The sequence below is a fragment of the Lissotriton helveticus genome, chromosome 3_1, assembly GCF_964261635.1.
Source record: "Lissotriton helveticus chromosome 3_1, aLisHel1.1, whole genome shotgun sequence".
Classification (NCBI taxonomy): domain Eukaryota; kingdom Metazoa; phylum Chordata; class Amphibia; order Caudata; family Salamandridae; genus Lissotriton; species Lissotriton helveticus.
Genome location: NC_136061.1, coordinates 763,007,506 through 763,024,434, shown reverse-complemented (window position 1 = coordinate 763,024,434; position 16,929 = coordinate 763,007,506). Strand labels below are relative to the sequence as shown.

The 16,929-nt window shown below is 50.8% G+C and overlaps 1 protein-coding gene across 1 annotated transcript in view; it reads left to right on the top strand.

The window, feature by feature from the left end:
* The window catches only part of IPO7 (importin 7), a 392,711-nt gene that overhangs the window by 306,200 nt on the left and 69,582 nt on the right, over positions 1-16,929 (top strand). The window lies entirely within an intron of this gene.

Below are 16,929 nucleotides of genomic sequence, written 5' to 3'. Positions count from 1 at the left end.
CTTCACCATAAGTGACACATTTTGGTATTTAAGCTTTTTTCTGCTGATCCAGGTCAAAATGATGCTCAAAATCTAAATTTCTGCTTGTTTGCTGTATGCCATTTTTTTTCTTCCCTGCACAAGGATTTTTTTGCATCTTTGTGGAGGAAGACATTCGCGTCTTTCATATTCCAGAGGTAATTCAGAGCACATGGATGCCTTGTCCTCTGCATTAAAAAGGTATATGTAAAATGTCTGTCTCCAAGGTTGGTGCGAGAGTCTCTTTTGACCTGGTTATCCCCCCCACTTTTTGCCTGAAAAATTGTGGTTTCGATTGAAATGCACAGGATCCCTGTGCCAGTGCTTCCTCCTTAAAACTGTTCCACAATTGGCAGTTCCAGCCGCCACGTCCCCCGACATCCCCCCAACCCCCCAGGTCCTTTGTAAAAGTGCCTAGTAACTGAAGAGCGTCCCCTAGGGACCCCCTCACCGGAGCCATGCCACTGCTACTTCATTTTGCATGCTTGGGAGCAGTGAAAAGCGGCTGTCGTCATGGCACACTGCCTGGGTGCCATGCTACCCAGCACTACCTAAGGAATAGGTAAGTCATCCCTCTAGCAGGCCTTACAAGCCCTAAGGCAGGGTGCACTATATCACAGGTGTGGGCATTTCTGCCTGAGCAGATATGCTCCAATAGTATTGGTGTCCATTCCTTAATATTGTAAGTGCCAAGAAAGCCATAGAGCGTACAAGGACTGGACAATTCAAGTTCCTCAGCACCATGATGGCTTCACTGAACACAGGAGTGGTTGGTACCAAACAACTCCTCTCAAACCTACACTGATGCCAGTGTGTGATTTGTCGAAAAATTTACCCAGAGGGCACCTCCGAGGTGTCCCCTGAGAACAAGCCAACCCTGGTGTGGTCCCGGACTGGCTTTATGCAGCCTGCCATCACCAGACAGGTTTCTAGATCCTTGGGTCTAGATCCTTGGGTCGAGAGCCTCTACTCTGTGGCCAGAAACCAAGCACGTTATGGGCGGAGGTGTCTCACCACCTCTCCCTTGATGGGCACAGTGCTCGAGAGGGAAGCTTCAAAGGCCTGCCGCCCTTGTAATGCAACCCCAGGCTAGCAGCAGATGCCAGACCCCGGTTCAAACAGCCACATTTGGCAGCAGAACCGGTGGGAAAACCGAAGAATAGGAGATGTGCGCCCTTTCGCCAACTCCACCCCTTTGGTGTAGGAGGTGAAGTGAAGCACATTTTTCAGTGCCCACCATCTTGAAGATGGTGGGATTTATTCAAACGGGGCTAGGGCTTTGCCACTCTCCTACAGGCAAGTGGCATAACAGTGAGTGTAGACACCCTAGGTAAGGAACCCATTGGTTACTACCTTCTATTCCCTGTAATGCCCCTAAATCTAGTATTTAGGTGGATCCCCCAGACCCTGAAAGTAGATCTACGATTACCTAAGAAGCCCGGACACCAAACAGCTGCACTAGCGAGAGAGAGAAGGACCAGTGACTGACTCTGCGGCAGCCCTGCTGCTGCCTTTTACCTCTGCTACAATTTGATGACTTGTCCTGAAGGCAAGGCGACCTCCAAAGCCCTGGGAGGACTGCTTGCACTAAATCTCCAGTGGACAGCAGACATGTCCCGAAGAAACCATCTACAAAGAAACTCTGCGGTGTATCTGCCTCTGCACCCGACGCCCACGGCCCGAGCCAAAGTGACCCATCGGTCCTGTGAAGGTTCCCCAGCGCTTCTGCGCACGAGTCCACAGTGGGGTAACCTCTGCCGACTCCACCTCGATGCCTTTCAGTCTCAACTTAAAGATTTAGTCACTGTGTGCATAATAAATGTCTTGCACTCTTCTGAGTTGGGCCTAAGGCAGCTCACCCACACTACTACACACAGAGCACTTAGGGTTTACATTGAGCCCTGTACATCTCTGGGTGACTCTCTGTACGTTGTAACGGCTTGGTGGTATGCCATTTCTGTAGTAGGGGATCTCTGTGTATAGTCCTAATCTAGTGAATAGTCTCGCCCATGTGCGTGGACCCCGGAGCAATCAAAAATAATCTCTTACGGTGTTGAAAAATGCAGAACTGCACAAACACAAGAGAGAATTAAAGACAGATAATGCAGCCTATATCCACAGGCTACACTGTCCAGTACTTCAACTAGAAAGTCCACCAAAAATCCTCAAACAGCAAAGCCTGTCCAGATTTCCCTTGCTTTTAGCAGCAAAAACCCTATGGAATGATAGAGGAAGACATGGACAGACAAGCCCCATAGGCTGTCATTATGTGGCTCAGAACAGGATATTGTGCTTTTAAGAGAGCCTTCCAGAACTTCACAGTATCCCAGAATGCACTGCAGGTCCCTTTTACTTTCAGTTCTTTTTTCCGGCTCCTGCAAGCAGGACCCTGGAGCATTGAGCTCTCCCTTTTCAAGTGTTTATTGGTGTTTTTTTTCTCACTTTTTCAAAGTTATTTGAGTGCTTTTCTTGAAGTACATTGCTGTTTCTTCCTGTTTGTCTTTGGGTGCACTCTTAATTGTCAAATATGCCTGCATTATTCGACAAATGCCCTGAGTGCTCCAGGAAGGTCAAGTCTGACCCTCACGAGGTGTGTATCATCTGCCTTCCTTCATCCCATGTCCAGAGGAGTGTGACATCTGCCAGGGTTTCTCTAGCAGGACCCTGAGGGATAGGATGAAGATCAGGCTTCAGGGCCTTGAAGACAGAAGACGGAAGGCACAAGGTGGGTCTGGAGGGGCTTCATCTGCCCATGCTGAGGCCTCTGGGGGGCTCCCCAGGGGCAGGAAGACCAGCAAACGTCCCCATTCTCCGTCGGCGTCGATTACACCGACCACGACGTCGAGAGGGATGACTGCGGTCTGTTCCCTGTCTCCCCAGGGCTCTGGGTCGAGGCTCCGTCTATGTTCGGCGTCGAGGGTCCTGAACAGGCTGAGGTCGAAGTCTCCAGTGACTATGTCGTCGGCGTTGTCGTCGAGTATTCGACGTCGAGAGGCCCGGCGTCGGTGCTCGCCGTCGAGGCGACACCGCCGTTCGCTGTCGAGGCGTAGGAGGTCGCCGTCGAGGCGTAGGTCGCCGTTGAGGGGCAGACGCTAGCCGTCTGGTCACCTTGTCAGACTCCCCGGGGACGAGGGTGGCTCCCGTGGATGACATCTGCACGTTCCAGGATGTTCTCTTGAGGGGTGCAGCAAAATTGGGAATCATGGTGACGGCTCCAACACCTACGACGTCCGTGATTTTTGAGACACTTCACAAGAAGCATTTTTCGCCCCCTACTACCGCTCGTGCCAGGATTGGTAGAGCCAGCGGAGGAGCTGTTTCTTACGCCTGCAACGACGAAAGCCGCTCCGTCCCGTCTTCTTAAGAAGTACAGGGCTCCGGATTCCGACCCGGCTTTTCTGAGGATTGACATTGTTCCGGACTCCGTTATAGTGACAGTGGCCAGAAAACAACTCTACCTCAGTCTTCTCCCGTGCCTCCGGATAAGGAGAGCCGATGGATCGACTCAAATGGCAGGAAGGCCTGTGGGACGGCCTCTACGTCCATGAAGGCCGCTAGCGATACGGCTCTACTAGGGCGTTATGATCGTGCCCTGTGGGAATCCCTCCAGCAGTTCGCGGAACTCCTGCCACGAGATAGGAGGGAGGATTTCATGGAGATCCAGAAGGAAGGGATGCTGGTCTCGAACCAGGTCATCAGCGCGGCCGCTGATGGCTCTCTTTTGGCGGCCCATGGGTATTGTCATGGGATCAACCAGCGACGCCATGCCTGGCTCAGGCTCACATCACTCAAGCCGGAGGCCCAGCAGCGAGTGGCTAATCTGCCCTTCTCTGGGGAGACCCTGTTCGGGAAACATGCAGATGATGAGATGGCCCGCATGAAGGCGGAGGCCGAGACTCTGACGGCTGTGGGCTTGGAGAAGCCCAAAGAAAAGAGAGCCTACCGCCCGTTCCAAAGACGGTTTGGGGCGCAGGGCAGAGGGCGGGGACAGGCTTCGGGACAGCAGCAGCAACAGCAGCAGCAGTTCCGGAGGCCTCTACAGCGAACAAGGGCGCGGCTGGGTCTCGACCCCGAGCTGTTACTTCCCCTACAGCCGTTACCCGCTCCGGTGGGGGGAAGCGTTTGATTTTTTTTTTTTGGGCAGTGTGAGAAGTTGGCCTGATGTGCAGTGTTCACTATTCTAGTGATCACTATATATCAGTCCAAACAACCCTTATTGATGATTGGTTGTAAGTCAACCTTATAGACCAGCTATCCTAGTAGCATGGATACGAGCAGTCTAAGGCTAAGACTCTAGAGGGCGTGTTAAGCCAGCTGTTTTACCATCACATTACCCCTTGAACACCCAGTGAAAGGACACCACACAAGTGTTATGAAAATAAACAGTGTATTTATTAGAATCACAACAACCCTGTACTCTTTATGAGGACAGGGTGCTAGGCACACAACAAAACTCTTACGAAAATACTTAAGTTAGCACGTTATACACAAATGCCCGAGGGGCACGAAAAACCATATACTTTAAAAGTGGAATGCGAATTACTAGCAGGTAAGTAACAGTTCTAATAGGCTTTGGAATCGCTAGGACTTGACTAGGGAATCGTTAGATTACTACTAGGAGGCCCAGGGGACTCGGGTGCAGAGTGTGCACTCTCACGCGGGATGCGGGACAAAGTCTATGGAGGCTAGTAAAGGCAAAGTTAGTGTTCACGGGCGAACCCGACCTGGTAGGAAGAAAACGACAGTGGATCCTGACCCTAGGATAGTGAGGCTATGCTGGGACACCGAAGTGCCGAAGTTACCTAGCCCAGGGGCTGCAGCTGCATAGGTCTGAAAAGACGTCGGGGATCTCGTTGCCGGACCAGGAGCCTGGAAGGAAGAAGTTGCTGGCAGGCGACCAGTGAAGAAAAGTTCGATGGATCCAAGCCTGGATCAAGGAAGAAGAAAACCTGAAAGCAGAGGGGACCAAGTTCTTGAATCACTAGCCAGTGATTAAGTGGGCACCAGGATGGCACCGGGCGAAGTCACCGCAGTCAGGTGAGTGGGCGCTGCTGGGCTCTGCAGTCTCTCGGACCAGGAGGCGTTGTCGGCGACCAGGATGGAGGTGCGAGCTGTCCCACGAAGGTTCTTGCTGTCGACGTCGCTGGACCCAGGATTGGGCAACAAGTCTTGGCAAATGCAAGGCCCACGCGGTGAACCTAAAATGGCGTCTTGAGTGGACCAGGAGGGTCCAGGGTACTTCTCCGATGGAGGGAAGCAAGGGCCAGTCTGGAGCAACCAGACCAGCAGCAGAAATGTCGTCGGGCGTCGTCAGGAAGGCCACAAGCCAGCGGGCTAGTAGCCAAACAACGCGGTGAGCAGCAAAAAGCAGAAGGGCCCCACGCAGATCGTGGAGATGCTGGGGGGCTGCTCTTCGGTGCTGGAGCTGCTCAGGGTGGGGGCTTCTCGGACCCCAAAGCACTCACCAGGAATTCACTCGGCGGGCTTGCTGGAAAGAAGTCGTGCAGTCTTGAAGATGGCCGGTCCCTCGGTCTCGTCACACCCACGAATCTCAGCGTGACTGATGATGCAGGTAGAGGTCAGAGGTGCCAGGGAAGCCGGTTCTCGTCGAGCTGGGCAGTCGGATTCCGGAGGAAGGACTTGCAGCAGACCGCAGTGTTCTTAGATGGTGCCTGCGGGTGCAGGGTGACTACTCCTTAGTCACAAGGGAGAAATCTTAGGAAGAAGTCTTGAGTTCCTTTCGCAGAAAGTAGTTTCAGGATTCAAAGATGATCTGATTTGGAAGGGGGCCAGTCTCTACCTTTATCCTGTAAAAAGGGGCTGGCACGCGACCAAGTCCTGCCCTATGGGTGGGACTAGGAGGGGGGTGGTTACACCCACTTCCTTGGCGGGCTTTTCCCCAGCACAGGGTCTGGAGTGACCCTGGAACTGGTTCCAGCCAGCCTATGCACAGTGAGCACCGGGGTGCCACGTGCAGTCACCTTCCTCTAAAGCCCTGCCTACCTACAATACACAAAACCCTGTCTGGGACGGTGCTGGCACCGCCCCTGGCAGGAAACCCTTTGTCCTTATCTCCTGCTCTGGGAGGACTCCCAGCAGCAGGAGGGCAGACTTGTGTCTCGGTGGCAGCATCCATTTTGTGGATGCTAAGGCTCTGTCTGACTTTTAACCGGGTTATAGGTTACATGCATGTCGTGTCCCTCTAGAAGGGTGGAATGCTAACCCCGTCGCCAGAATTGGCGAGGGGTTAGTATTCCAATTCGTATGACACCTTACTCGACATGTTTTGATAAAGCGATACCAGAGTTGGCACATAACCGCGAGGATTATAATGCACTTAAGAGTATATGGTATGCGATATCATGGAAACGGCTAAGGGATGGATCCCGAAAGCCGCAGACAGGCTCAGCTCATGCCAGAGCACCATCTCACACGATTCCAAGCACTCTGCCTTCAGGATTGTTAAGGCCTGCCATAGGAGTGACTGACAGGAGATCTGTGTGTCCATTTTAGGGTTAGATATAGGTATACTATATCTAAAGCAAAGGGTGAGTACACCACCTTGCCCCAGCTGTCGTGCAGCCAGTTGTGTCAGTTTAGTTAGTCAGCCCAGGGGTGGCATAATACATGCTTCAGCCCCTGGGAGACTTCTGGGTGCACCTCAGCCCTGGGTACAGGGACTTGGAGAGGGCCCAGTGCCAATTCAGTACCTAAGTACAATTTGGATAGAGAGAACAGCTAGGCTGTGGGTCTGATTAGCAGGCCCACAGCCAGGGAAAGTCGTAAACCAGTGCAGCAAAAAGCAAAAAATCTGGGTGATCATAGGATTGCAGACCCTACTCTCCTACAGGCAGAGTGGAGAAAAATTACTCCGGATAAGTGGGTGCTGAATATTGTTCGCAATGGATACAGTCTTTGGTTCACCAGCCCGCCTCCAATTCCTCCGGTCAGCTCGCAGTTTCAGCTGCGCGAGCTCCAGCCGATATCCTGTTAAGGAAAAGGGCGATAGAAGACGTACCTCTGTCTCAAAGAGGAAGAGGTCTGTACTCCCGGTTCTTCCTGGTCCGCAAAAAGGGCTAGAACGAGTTCAGGCCCATTCTGGATTTGCGACAAGCAAACCAGTGGATTCGCAGAGAAGTTTTGCATGCTGTCGTTGCATCAGATTTATCCTCAGCTGCAACGGGGAGACTGGCTGTGTGCCATAGATCTACAGGATGCATACTTCCATGTGCCCATTGCACACAAACACAGGAAGTTCCTGCGATTCCAAGTCGGCGCGAATCCTTATCGGTACACAGTACTGCCATTCAGACTGAAGTCTGCGCCCAGAACATTCTCGAAGTGCATGGCAGTGGTAGCCGCACACCTAAGGAAGAACAAGGTGTTTGTCTATCCATACCTGGACGATTGGTTGATCAAGGCCTCCTTCTCGGAAGCTCAAGCGCACTTCCAGAAGACGTGAATTCTCTTGAACAAGCTGGGGTTGAACATCAACATGTCCAAGTCTGTCCCGACTCCGGTCCAGTGCATCCAGTACTTGGGAGCCTCCAATACGCTGTCAGCAAGCGTGTCTCCTTCGGAGGAGCGACGATTATCACTCCTTCGGAAGGCTCAGGCTCTTATGACCACTCCATCTACAACAGTGATGACAGTGTCTTCTCTACTGGGATCAATGGCCTCTTGTATCTTCCTCACGCCACACACACGGCTGCACATGAGACCATTGCAGGAGTGCTTGGAGGATCAGTGGGATCAGAGGAAAGGGTCTTGGGACGACAGGATACGACTGTCTCTGCATGCTCTTCAGTCTCTGAAGTGGTGGTGTTCGGCAGAGAATCTCCTGAGAGGGGTTACCTTCCACAAGGACATTACCACGCAGACTATCGTGACTGATGCGTCTCTCTACGGCTGGGGGGCGCACTCCGGAGACTTAGATTCAAGGGACGTGGTCCCAGACGGAATCCACGTACCACATCAATTTCCTGGAACTCAGAGCTGTTCACTTGGCGCTGAAGGCCTTTCTTCCGTCCTTCCAGACCAACTCTCTGCTTGTGCAAACGGAAAATACGACCACGATATATTACCTCAACAAGCAGGGGGGCTCGATCGCGCACCCTGTCGCAGGAGGCGCAGTCGATCTGGCACTGGCTTCTGGCCAGAGGACGGACGATAACGGCTACCCATCTACCAGGTGTGCAGAATGTTCAGGCAGACGCACTGAGCAGACTGATTCAGGAAAACCACAAATGGGTCATAAACGACGAAGTACTAGGAGAAGCCTTCGCAAGGTGGGGGACTCCAGACGTAGATCTGTTCGCCACCGCAGAAAACAGCAAATGCCGAAACTTCGCCTCCAGGTACTACCAGCAGGGGACGCTGGGTAATGCGTTATGGATCAACTGGTCGAACAGCTTTCTGTACGCTTTTCCACCCATTCCCCTGATTCTGACGGTTCTCATCAAGCTGTCCCAGTCCAGGGCGCGGATGATACTGATTGCCCCGGAATGGCCCAGACAGTGGTGGTTCACGGACCTGCTTCACCGGTCTCTCCTTCCTTACATGAAGCTGCCATGCCGGCCGGACCTTCTCACGAAGTTCGGGGGGCAGATGTTGCACCCCAACCTCTCGACGAGTTTGGCGGCATGGCTCCTGAGAGAGTGCAATATGGCCATTTGAATCTCCCAGAACAGTGGTTCCCAAACTTTTGACTCCTGAGGACCCCCGTTGAGTCACCACTGGAAGCCAGGGACCCCCAAGCAATTTGTATGAGTTAAATTTCAAATATTAAAACAGTAATTCGAAATAAATACACATGTGTGCACACAAAACAATTACTCAAAGTACTTAGGTGCAGATTTACAATAAGTGACGCATCCATGCATTTCAGCATGGATGAGCCACTTATTGTGCACCATGCCTCCGCCACCATTGATGGGCCGCATTTACAATGCTGCGCCTCATGGGGCAAAAAAGCACAGATGCATGACACATCTGTGCCGTAAAGGTGACGCATTGCTAGAGTTTCGCCGCAAGCGCGACACAGCACCAGCAATGCTCTGGGGGATCCTATCTTGTTAATGCTGCGTCAATCACATCTCCCAGATGTGTCATGTTGTAAATACCCTGCCACTTGGCGCGTCTTTTGCGCCGCCGCATCACAAAAGTGACGCAACAGTGGCTTAAAAGAGGCGCAAGAGTCTTGTAAATCTGCCCCTAAGGATTTTGGGGCCAGATGTACGAACATTTCATTTAGCGCCTCACAATTGGCGACACATTGCGAGTAGCACATTGCGAGTCGCTAAAATGAAATTTACAACAGTGTGTTTAACACTGTTTCGGATTCCCAATGGGGTCGCAAATTGCGAGGTTCATTAATATTAATGAGCCACTCGCAATTTCCGAGCCTATTGGGAATGCCAGCCCTCCTAGGTATGGTGGAATGCTGGGCTCTGCAGGCCACCATGTCTGGGACTGCTTTTAAATAAAGCAGTTAGAAAAAAAATGCAGCCCATTTACCGTGCATTTAAAAAAATAAAAGAAAATGAAACGTTTTCGTTTCATTTTCTAAGGGCAGGCGGAGGTCCCTGGGACCACTGCCTGCCCTTAAAAAATAATTTTGCATGCATTTTCAAAGGGGAAGGGGTACCATGGGGACCCCTTCCCATTTGCGAATGCATTACCATCTACTTGAAGTAGGTGGTAATTGCGAGTGTTTTGCGACCGCAAAACATTTGTACATGGTTTTAAGACTCGCTATTTGGATGGGAATGCCCCTTCCAAATAGCAAGTTGCAAAACCTATTTAGCGATTCTCAAACAAATTGCGACTTCACGAAATAGGCAATGTACATGACCCAATACGTTTTTGCATGTGAAAGCAGGTTCACAAACCCGTTCGCGCATATAAAAACGGATCGTACATCTGGCCCTTAGTATTTTATATTGAAGTAATAGCCCCTCTCTCACATGTATTTCATATGTTTTATAGCATCTCTCATACCATTGTAGGATTTCAGAGCTCTTCACATCACACACATATAGAGACATTGAATCATACATGTAAATCAGTGTGTATATAAAATGTTTAAAGAGTGCTTGGTCTGGAAAAGCACAAACTCAGGATTCAGAACATAACACAGTGGCTAGCACTGACTTTAACATTAAAAATGTATTTCCACCCAAATAAATCTTTTTAGCAGCATCAGGATAATGAATAACTGGGAAAAAAGAAAAGTTACTAACTGGTACCATGCAGTTTGCAAGCAGCTCTTTGACAGTTTATAGGTCCCTCTGCTACATAACGATTGTCACTTATGAAGTAGTGCACAGTAACAAAAGAATCTGTGACACAAGCAGTAACCACGGACCTATGCACATAAAATGCTGCTTTTTAAAATGCATGTTACACGTTCTTTGCAGTAGGCACATTAACCCTCTGTGCTACATTAGTTAAGTCAAAGCTGCCACTAAACAAAACTCTCCTCACGGTCCAGCATGTACATTAATCACTGGCTTTATCTTGACACTTTTATTGTTGCTGGAAAGCTGCTAATTATACAAGAAACTTTTCTGTGCTTTTAAAACTGTTGCCTGCGGACCCCCTGGGAATGTGTCACAGACCCCTGGGGGTCCGCGGACCACAGTTTGGGAAACACTGTCCCAGAAGATTGCATGGACATACTGAAGGAGGCTAAGCGACCTTCCACTAGGACTTCTTATGCTTACAAGTGGGAGAGGTTTTTCATCTGGTGCAAGTCCAAGAACTATGACCAGACGACATGTAAGGAAAATGTCATCCTTCCATATCTTCATCTGGCGCAGTCTGGCCTTAATGTCCATTCCATTAAGGTTCATCTGGCTGCGTTGACTGCCGACAGGAAATGCCCTTCGCAGACTTCCTTCTTTCAGATCCCTGTGATCAAAGATTTTTTGGAAGGCTTGAAGAAAGTGTTCCCTCCTTCCGGCTTCCTTCGCCTTCCTGGGAATTGAATGTGGTGCTGTCCAGATTGATGGAGCCTTTTGAACCTATTCATAAGGCTTCGTTGCAGCACCTGTCCTGGAAGGCGGCGTTCCTCGTGGCCATTACATCGGCCCGCAGGGTGAGTGAAATTCAGACGTTGTTGCCAAGAACCTTATACTGTACTTCATGCTGCTAAGGTTGTTATGCATACTCACCCTAAATTTCTTCCTAAAGTTATATCTGACTTTCATGTTAACCAAACCATAACTTTACCTACGTTTTTTCAGAATCCTTCCTTTCCAGCGTAAAGGTCCCTGCATTCCCTGGATGTCAGGAGGGTGTTGAAATTTTATCTGGATAAAACCAAAGATATTCGTAGGTCAGACCAATTGTTTATCAATTATGGATCAGTCAGGACAGGTCTTGCTACCTCTAAACAGTATTTCTAGGTGGATTGTGTCCTGTATACAGTTGTTACCAAAAAGCTGGTAAGACCACCAGGGGCAAAGCTGCCACGACTGCTTTGCTCCGTAATGTTCCAATTGCAGAAATCTGCAACGCGGCCACTTGGAAGTCGGTCCATACCTTTGCTAAGCATTACTGACTGGACACTGATGCCAGGGCAGACGCTCGGGTTGGGTAGGCTTCGCTGCGGAATCTGTTCGCACAATAGTGGTGTTATTTATCTTTTCTCCACCGCCGCTTTGGTGTGGGGAAGGGCTTGCCATTCTATTCACTAGATTATGACTATACACAGAGATCCCCTACTACAGAAGGAGTAGTTTCTGTCCTGTAACGCCAGTTTTGCAGCGTGAATCTTTCTGGATTCACTATGCTGTGCATATTCCGCAATCTGGTGGTTGGGTCTGGATTCGTAATTTTATTTTTAATTTTTATTTTTTTGTCGTAGCCCAGGTGGGCGTCGACGTCCCACCATTTGGTGTACCTTTGGTGACGTCGGCATGCTTCCGGCGGAAGCTACCACCCTTGGGCGCCATCTTCAGATTCTTTTTTCCGCCGTTGTGTCTGGATCGTCGCGTGAAGCTCTAGAAGTTTTTGAGGAGAAAAGGAGAAAATATAGCAAATCTTCAACAGAAAAGACCTGAGAAGATCGGGAGAGGAGGACCTTTAGAGAAGAGACGACGAAGAAAGGAGAAGACTTCGAAATCTTCAACGTCCTTGGAGGAATGCGCACACAGGGGGCCCCCTGAGCGCAGGGATGTACAAGGCGCCCTTTAAATTCTGCAAGAACTGCCACCACAAGTTTGCACAGAAAGACCAGCACCCAGTCTGCAACCTCTGCCTGCCTGTCGACCACGAGAGCAGAGACTGCAACGCCTGCTCCGTCTTCAAGCCGAAGACACTCCGAGAGACAGAGGACGGCTCACCACACGATGCAGGGCAAGGGCCAAGCCCCGACACTTTATGAACTTGGCCTCTCCACAGACGAGGAGGACAACATCGCCGAAGGCCCAGATGGCTTCACGGTCGCTGAGACCGATAAGAAAACGCCTGATAAGGTAGGAGAGTCTACGACCCCGAAAACTCCCACAGGGCCTCAAACCAGAGGCAGATTCTCGAAAGTGTGAGCCCAGAGCCTTGAAAGGAGCACCGGCGCCGAACAAATCGACGACCGAAGCTGCATCCTCCGAAAAAGAGCCCAGCGGATCCTCCGAGAAGGACTCCCGGAGGCCGAAGACCAGCGAAAAGCAAAGGTCATCGAAGCAAGCCCCCGAAAAAGGGCCTTCGACTTCGACGTCGAAAGAAAAGGAGCTGAAGAAAGCTTTGACAGCGCCGCCGAAAAGGGCGGCCGAAACGCTCGAAGATGAACAGGCCGCAGAGATGCAGAGAAAGAGGCTCGAGGCCGAAATGGAGAACATCCTTCAGAGAAAGAAGGACTTCGATGAAAAAATGAGAAATTACAAGATCCCCTCGAAGCTGGCACCGACCGTCGCTGAGGTACAGGAGCTCGAGGAGTTCGACGTCGAAGAGCCGCTGAAAACTCCGGAACCTTCGGAGCACGAAGAGGAGGAAGACCTCTACTACACAGAAGGGGATTACGGGGAACAGCAGTCAAGCTACGGCTTAGGTTCCTCGACGGCCCAAGACCAGGAATGGCAGGACATCGAGGCCGAAAACCCAGAGGAGGCGGTGGAAACATACCCCTCGAGGCCTTCACCACCGGATGACATTGGGGCATACAATGAGGTGGTCAGAAAGGGGGCAGCAGCTTATGGAGTTAAGATGGAGGAGGAGAAGCCAGAAGCAGACTTCCTGCTCGAGACACTGCTCCCCATACAGAAAAGAAGCCAGTTCCTTCCCATGCTCAAGAGTATCACAGACCAGGGGAAGGAAGCCTTCAAGGACCCGGCTACGTGCAGATCAGTAACGCAGAGGACGGTGAAGAAATACAAATTCTCCTCCCAAGACCCAGCTTGCATCAAGGGATCCATCACCGCAGATTCTATAATCGCTGCAACGGCCAGGAAAAGGGCAAACGTCCCAACAACGTCTGGACCTCCACCTGACAAAGAAAGCAGGAGGATGGATCTAACTGGCAGGAAAATTGAGAGGAACGCCGCAGCGCACAGGCGGATGGCGAACTCCAATGCCCTCCTGAATAGGCCTCAATACCAGCACTGGGATGAGATGGGACAGTTGCTCAAGCACCTGCCTGAACAATACCGTGAGAGGGCATCACACCTTGTGGAAGAGGGGAAGAGCATCGCCAATTCGTGCCTGAAGATAGCCTTGGATGGGGCAGAAACATCCAGCAGACTGATGGCTATAGGCATCACTGAGAGAAGGCAAGCCTGGCTCAGGATCTCAGGTTTCAAGGCTGAGGTTCAGAACATCCTGAACACACCCTTCAACGGGGAATCACTGTTCGGAGCCCCAGTTGATGAGAAGCTCACCCAATTGAAGGACAACGAGACGGCAAGGTCCATGGGGGCCCTGCAGTTCAGGGGGATGAGAAGAGGCACTCCTACACGGAGGCCGAACAGCAGAGGTGGAAGTCAGCGAGGAGATTCTCACCAGAGTTTCCACCAGGGGCAACAGAGTGACAACCAAGGCCACCAGGGACAGCAGAGGCAAAGCTGGTACTACCAAAGCAGGGGCCAGTCCTTTCGGTCAAGAGGAAATGGACGGGGCCAGAGAAGGAGAGGCGGTGAACAACCACCCTCTAAGTGACTTCACACGGAAGAAGGTGCTCCACCACCTAAACCCTCCGGGGGAGGAGCACAGAAAGAGAGGAGAGGCCTACACTGACAAAACACAAAGGAACATGTAACGCCGGTAGGAGGAAGATTGAGATTTTTTCTCCAGGAATGGAGAAAAATAACAGACAAGTGGATACTCAATATCATGCAGTTCGGATACTCCATAGAGTTGGAAAAAAGGCCACCAAACAGAAAACCAAAGAAAAGACAGCACTCTGGAAGAGAGCTGCAACTACTGCAAGAGGAAGCCAAAGAACTCCTCCTCAAAGCGGCCATCGAACGAGTTCCTTTCAAAGAACGGAACAAGTGAGTGTACTCAAACTACTTCCTAGTGCCAAAAGTGGACGAAAGTCTAAGACCCATCCTGGACCTACGGTTCCTAAACAAACACGTCAAAACTCAAATTCAAAATGACGTCCCTACAAGAGGTCATCCCACAGATAAAGACAGCGGACTTCTTGTCCAGCATAGACCTCACAGATGCGTACCTGCACATCCCCATGAACAGGCAGCACAAGCACATGCTAAGGTTCACAGTAAACGAGGATCACTACCAATTCACGACCCTCGCTTTCGGCCTAAAGTCCGCACCAAATGCCTCGCGGCAGTGGCCACACACCTAAGAGAGGGGATACACGTGTACCCCTACCTCGACGACTGGCTGGTAAAGGCAAGCTCTTACAGGACATGCAAAGAGCATGCAGAACAGGTGACCAGAACACTAGCAAGCCTGGGTTTCTCCATACACTGGGGCAAATGCTCAATGGTACCAGAGCAAATGAAGATCTTCCTGGGAGCCCAGATCGACACCGTCCAATGCAGAGTCTTACCAAGCGAAAAGAGAACGCTCAGCCTACTGAGGGAGAAACGTCACTACCAGAAGGGGCGAGCTCTGACAGTGAGGACTGTGAGCAAGATCTTGGATGATGGCATCATGCATACACTTGGTCCCCAATGTACGCCTACAAATGAGACCACTCCAAGAGTGGCTACAACAGCAATGGTCACAAGCTACAGGAAGTTGGGAGGATCTAGTGGTTGTAACGCACAGGGTGCAGGAAGAGATAAGGTGGTGGACCAAGGAGAGAATAACAGAAGGGAAACCTCTAACACCACCGGACCCAACAGTGACCATCACCACAGACGCATCCCAGAATGGGTGGGGCGCACACATGAACAGGCTCAGAGTGAGGGGTCTGTGGAGCCCTACAGATGCAGTCTGGAACTGAAAACTGTGTTGCTAGCCCTCAAGGCTTTTCAGAAACACCTGTACAACCAGAAGGTGCTAATACAAACACACAACACCACAACGATGTTTTACATAAACAAACAGGGGGGAACTTAGTCGTTCCCTCTGTCAAACTTTGCACAGGAGATCTGGAAATGGGCTATACCACTAAAAATAGACCTGCTAGCCATACACCTGCCAGGGAAGGACAATGTAGAAGCAGATTGGCTCAGCAGGCAGACTTCAGCGTCCCACGAGTGGGAACTCAATACTCAGGAAACAGAGAGACTATTCAGGAAATGGGGCACGCCAACAATAGACCTATTTGCAACACACCGGAATGCAAAATGCCAGTACTTTGCATCCAGGCAACCAGAGGCACTGTCCAAGGGGAATGCCCTATGGATAAGCTGGTCGAAAACATTTGCCTACGCTTTTCCCCCGATACCACTGATCCCGAGGGTTCTCAACAAATGCATGAAGAGCAACATGACGCTCATCCTTGTGGCACCACAATGGGCCAGGCAGACCTGGTTTTCTCAGATAATGGAGATGGCGCAGGGGCCACCACACAAGTTCTCAAAAAGAAGAGACCTACTCTCCATGGAAAACAGAGAAATCCTACACCCAGAGCCAGAGAGCCTCAACCTCTCAGCCTGGCTCCTGAGGACTTAGAATTCACACACCTAAAACTACCAGAGAGCACCCTCCGGGTGCTACGAGAGGCAAGAAGGCCCAGCACACGCAAGTGCTATGGGGAAAAATGGAAAAGATTCACTCAATGGTGTTACAAGAAACAGCTCCAAAGGAAACTGACCAAGGAATCCACGGTGCTAAGGTACCTCACGCACCTAATTAAGGCTAAGCTAAGCTCATCCTCGCTGAGGGTGCACCTGGCAGCGATTGTGGCATACACAAGAGGAGAAACAGGGAGAAGCTTCTTCACATCCCAAGTCGTAAAAAGATTCCTGGAAGGAGCTGAAAGAATAGCGCCGCCAAAAAGAATGCCGCCACCGGCATGGAACTTAAATGTGGTACTGACGGAGCTCATGAAAGCACCTTTCGAACCCATCCACAAAGCATCACAGCAAATGTTAACAATGAAGACGGCCTTCTGGTAGCACTCACCTCACTACGGAGGGTGAGCGAACTGCAGGCACTCACACTGCAAGAACCCTACATCCAGATACACAGTGACAGGGTCGTGATGAGAACAGACCCACACTTCATGCCAAAGGTGGTGTCAAGGTTCCACATGAATCAGAGTATTCAGATCCCTAGCTTCTTCCAAAACCCCACTACAAGCGCAGAGAGGTCACTCCACACCCTAGACGCTAGAAGGGCTGTGATGCACTACATTGAGAGAACGAAGGAACACAGGAAAACAAAACAGTTCTTCGTATCCTTCGCAAACAGTTACATGGGCAAACCAGTGACTAAAAACACCATAGCGCGATGGATCGCACAGACCATACAATTCTGCCACAAACTAGCTGGCCAGGA